Here is a 6,114-nt window from a genome sequence, read left to right as displayed (position 1 = left end):
TATAACATGCAGCACCTTGTAGATAGTGATGTTTAGTGTGAATTTAGCCTCATAGCAGAGTTAGTATTGACTCGTTGTTATTGATGTTCTCCTCTCATGAAGGCGCCGCGCCGCTGTTTGTCTTCCGTGTAACGACGGTTTTATTGTTATAAGAAACATTTATGTTGATGATCCTCTGAGAAACGACACTGTTTACGTTGACGGGAGTGAAAGCCGCTGGTGATGGGTGATATAAAACACGAGGCGGTGATCAATAAAAATATAAATTTTCTTATCAAACATACACGGTCGTAAACTTTATTTGTTTATTGTATATGAAAAGTATTTTAAGGAAACGCTGTTGATGAATCTAATCGTTGTAAAATATGTTTATTACCATCAGGAAAAAATACTACAAATTCCGTTAGAGGATCATTTCGTGAGAGATAATTGTTTAAATCCATTTTTCCTTGCGATGGGTTTCAACTCGCCTTATTAGGGTCGTCTGGATACACAGATACAGTACGTCCCTTTAAACGCACTGTCATCGCGCCAATTACACTTCAATTTTATCGATTACTGCAAAAAGCGCAAAACAATTATTTAACTATTTATTACTATCTCTTAGGTTATGGGATTTATCCACAAAAACAAACGTTACTTTCAGCGATCAAATTATATTTATTAAGAGAAAACGTATTGACAAGAACACAGAGTTAACAAAAAGTGACATCACACAAGTCGTGATGTGAATGTTAGTTCAAAATTGACAGCGACAGTGACAGTGGCGCCAAATTTAAATTTTCAAGTTTCTTTTATTAATTCTAATACTCCCACTAAAATTTAACTTTATTCTTTACACAATATTTCAAAATTCTCAAAAAAATATATAAACTTAACCAAATATCTGATCTCTCAGATAAACAAATATTTGGGTTGATAGGGCTTTTGTCAAAATATCTGCTAATTGCTCTTTACTTGAAACATAATTAATTTTGATTAAACCCAATTCAACCTTTTCCCTTATAAAGTTATATTTAACATCTATGTGTTTTGTACGCTTATGATAGACAGGGTTATTAATAAGTCTAATGGCACTTTGATTGTCTACATACAATGTGACACATTTAAAACTATCACCCAAGTCTGCCATAATTTGCTGCAACCATAAAATTTCTTTTGCAGATTCAGAGGCTGCTACAAATTCTGCCTCAGTTGTGGAGAGAGCAACGGTCTTTTGTTTTTGACTAGACCATGTTATTGGTCCACCATTCATTTTAAAAATATAACCCGTTGTAGATTTACGAGTATCTACATCACTAGCAAAATCAGAGTCTGAATATCCAATCAGATCACTGCTTTCTCCATATTTTATACATAAATCTATGGTGTTAATAAGGTATCTAATTATACGTTTAACAGCATTTACATGTTGTTGACTAGGATTGTTTACATATCGGCTTAATACATTCACTGAAAAGGAAATATCAGGTCTAGAAACAGAGCTCAAAAATAGCAGGCAACCTATAGCCTCCCGATAAGGAAAGTTAACAACATTCTCATCTAGATTCTTTGTGATAATAACATTTACATCTGCTGGCGTACTGGCAGCATTTGCAGTACTCATACAAAATTTATCAATAATTTCCTTTATATAATTTCTCTGATAAATACAAATACAGTTATTTTTTCGTTCAATTTCCATTCCCACAAAATATTTTAAATTTAATTCTTTAATTTTAAAAGCTTTGTTTAAGTACTCTATTATTTCTTTAATAAGTTGTTTACTTGAGGAAATTACAAGGGCATCATCAACATATATTATTAAGAATACTTTTATTTTATCAAAAGTGCCAACATAAACACAATTGTCAGCCTGAGACTGTATAAAACCATATTTCTTTAGGAAATCAGTAAATCTTTTGTTCCAGCATCTAGATGCTTGTTTAAGACCGTATAAAGACTTATTCAATTTCAACACAAAATCATTCTTAACAGATACACCCTTAGGAAACTCAATAAAAATATCTTCCTCAAGAAACCCATTGAGAAATGCAGTTTTAACATCAAACTGTTGAATTTCTAAATTATATTTAGCTGCAATAGAAAGAATAATTCTTATTGAATCATATCTAGTTGTTGGTGAAAATATTTCTTGATAATCAACATCTTTTATCTGATTATAACCACGTGCACACAAACGAGCTTTATAACGAATAACTTTATTATTTTCATTCTTCTTAACAGTAAAGACCCATTTCGTAGTAAGGGTTCGTTGACCACATCTTTTCACCATAGTCCAAGTATTATTAACTTTCAATGCAGATAGTTCTTCTTTGATAGCTTCTGACCATTTATCTTTCTGAGGACTTCTTATTGCTTCTTCATATGATTGAGGTATTGACAATTCTATAAGATTGGCTTCAAAACGCCTATTATGCCTTGGTCTCAAGTTGATACTTCGTGATTCTATGTCACTCAATTCTTGAGATGGTTCATATACTGGATCGTCACTATTGCAACTCAACAAACTATCTTCATTCTCAGATGATGGTATTTCAGTTACACTATCATCTACATTTTCTGACTCAGGAATTTCTGTCTCCTGGCTTACAGGTATATCATTATCAATTATACATATTTCTGCAATGTTCTTTCTAGTTTCTGGCACTTGCTGTTCATCAAAGATGACATTTCTTGATATTTTTATCTTCTTGTTATTTAAGTTGTACATCCTATAATTGGTATTATCATACCCAACTAAAATCATCTTCTCACTCTTCTTATCTAATTTTTTTTTCAACTGATCTGGAATGTGAACATAACCAACACTTCCAAACACCTTCAAATGACCTATCTGAGGTTTTATACCATTCCATAATTCAAAAGGTGTCTTATTAGGGCACTGGCTAGAAGAAGTCCTGTTTAATATATAAACTGCACAATTAACAGCTTCAGCCCATAAATCAAGGGATACATCTTTGGCATACAACATTGAACGTGCACTTTCTACTATAGTTCTTTGTTCCCTCTCAGCACGGCCATTCTGTTCTGGGGTATAGGGTGCTGTACGCTCATGAACTATCCCCTCTCTATCCAGATACTCCTGAAATATCTTGTTGACATACTCTTTCCCATTGTCAGTATGTAACACTCTAACATTATGCATGTATTGATTTTTAATAATAGCATTGTATTTCTTGAAAACTTCCATGACTTCATTTTTATTCTTAATGAAATATACATGCCTGTAACTTGTGGCTGCATCTTTAAATAATACAAAATATTTCATACCTTGTATTGATTCATGACTCATTGGTCCACATACATCACTATATACTAGATCTCCTGGCTGTAATTTTCCTCGTACAGATTTATGAAATGGCAGTCTACACTGTTTGCCATATGCACATGCTTCACAAATAAAGTCACTTTGTTCATTGTCTTTGATTTTCAAGCCTTCAACAACACTATTAGAACACATATTTTTAATTTGCTTTAGATTAATATGTCCAAGTCTCTCATGCCACATTTTAAGGTCACTTTGGGTATTTTGAACCAGGTTGCAAGTATTTGGAATCACTGTTTTTATATTTAACTCATACAAATTGTTTTCTGTAATTTTAGCAATCATGACTACTTCACTATTTTTGTAAATTAAAGCATTTGTGTCCTTTTTAATGATAGTAAAATTTTTTCTTATTATTGCCCCTTCTGAAAACAAGTTTCTTCGCAGGCTGGGAACATAGAGTACATCACACAATTCACTGTCCTCCCACTGTCCATTGACATATCTCTGAATTAGAATTTTACCAATACCAGACACTTCCACTGATTGTTTATTTCCCAATGTCAATGTTTTCTGACTGCTCTCAAAAATGTCTATAAAGAATTCCTTTCTATAGGTCATATGTGCGGAAGCACCACTATCCAATATCCAAATATCTTCTGGGTTACTTGTGTAATTACTTTCTATATTAAATGCTAACATATCTGCGCCTTCTTGCTGAGGCTTTCTGTACTTGGATTTTCTTGGTGCACGACATTCCTTTGAAAAATGACCACGCTTCCCACAATTATAGCACTCAAACCTATGTTTGCTATTAGTTTTGTTTTGATTTGGACCACTATGTTACGTACGCGCTACATATTATAAAATAAATGAACATCGCCGGGGCAACATCGTTGTATGGATAAAATATCATATAACGACTGACGCCGCTGACTCCGCGGAACGAACACCCAGCCGTGTGAACCAGAAGATTCCTGATACCACACAAGCTATGGAATGGCATTGCTATCCTAACATCGGGGCAATCATGTAGTTCTAGGTGTAGGTTATAAGTTTTAATATGTAATTTTTTATTATGATATACATATAAGTATGTTTCGTAGTTTTCCTGGAACCTCCGGTTGCCACCTTATATAATTGGCGCAGTCGGTAGGATTTCCGACGTTAGTTAGATTTAGGATTTTCTAAAATCGAAGACCGTCTAACTGACGAAGCTTTCAAGCCTTATCGGAAGTTCAGAACATTATGGAATAGGGATGGCTGCTGGAGCTCGTCACACATCGACCTAGGAAGACTACGACTAAAATTAAGTAAGTACACCAGAATCGCTCTTGTGTTACTTCTTTCCTTATTAATAAGATCCTCTATTCCTTTAAAATTGCTTCGAGCAAATTTAAGGTACATAATAGTATATAAGTAAATGAAAAATGCTATATTTTCAAAAATTAAAAGATAAATGAATTTTTCATTTTGATTTTATCCTTTCTTTAAATAAAACTTTTTTATTCTCATAAAATGAATAGATTATTAAGCATGGTTATGTTTAATTAAAACTTTTTATCCTATATCTACTCGTGTCATATTGCCTTGTCCTCTAAATTATCCTATTAATTAATTCTCCTAAGTAACCACAATAGCATTCGGTGTAATAGCGGCAGAAAGCCCGAAGTTTTAATAATAAAGTCTTCTATGGCCAATCCGATAAATTAAAACCTTGAAAAAAAAGGAACTAAGAATCTGGATCCATGGAACACTGCGGCAACATTTTACTCTGTGGAAAATGGTTGCCGATCTGCGGGTGGAGGTGTTACGTACGCGCTACATATTATAAAATAAATGAACATCGCCGGGGCAACATCGTTGTATGGATAAAATATCATATAACGACTGACGCCGCTGACTCCGCGGAACGAACACCCAGCCGTGTGAACCAGAAGATTCCTGATACCACACAAGCTATGGAATGGCATTGCTATCCTAACATCGGGGCAATCATGTAGTTCTAGGTGTAGGTTATAAGTTTTAATATGTAATTTTTTATTATGATATACATATAAGTATGTTTCGTAGTTTTCCTGGAACCTCCGGTTGCCACCTTATATAATTACTACTACTAGGTTTGTTTTGATTTGAATGTTTTTTCAATCCTTTATTGGCAACAAGAAGAGCTGTCTCTTGTTGTTGTTCATCTTCACATGCCAAACTTGCTTCTTCATCTAACAATCGAGCAGTTAAGTTAATGATTGTTTGTTGTTCTGGATCCATCGACATCCAAGCTTGCCGCAGTGGTCGATACTTGGAAGGTAAAGTACCAAGTATTTTAGTAATGATGGCCATTTCACTGACTTTTTCACCATTTTCATTTAGCTGTTTTGCCAGAGATTCTACTTTTGATATGTGTTGAGCTACACTATCATTTGGAGACATTTTATATTGATAAAATTTTTCATGGATTAACATCTTACATAGTTCACTCTTTTGTTCATATATTGATTCAAGTTTCAACATGATTTCTTTAGCAGTTTCACAATTTTCAATTAATGTGATCTGACTTAAATCCATTGACGAAGTTATGATAAACATCGCCATGCCATCGTTTTTCAACCACTCCGTACTATTTCCTTCTGGTTTCGGTATAGAAATATCAATTCCTTTTGCTTTCAGAGCACACTTAACTTGAAATTTCCACTGTCGAAAGTTATTTCCATCAAATTTTTCCAAATGCATTGACCGCGTGGGATCCATTTTGAGGTTATTCTCTCGGCCACAATGTAACTTTTTCTTTGTCTATATTTCTTCTTCACTTTTATTTCCAGAGTTCGCTGGGCCCATAACCTCTTAGG

Source organism: Danaus plexippus (genome assembly GCF_018135715.1).
Source record: "Danaus plexippus chromosome 9 unlocalized genomic scaffold, MEX_DaPlex mxdp_24, whole genome shotgun sequence".
NCBI lineage: Eukaryota > Metazoa > Arthropoda > Insecta > Lepidoptera > Nymphalidae > Danaus > Danaus plexippus.
Note: the sequence above shows the minus strand (reverse complement) of the source record.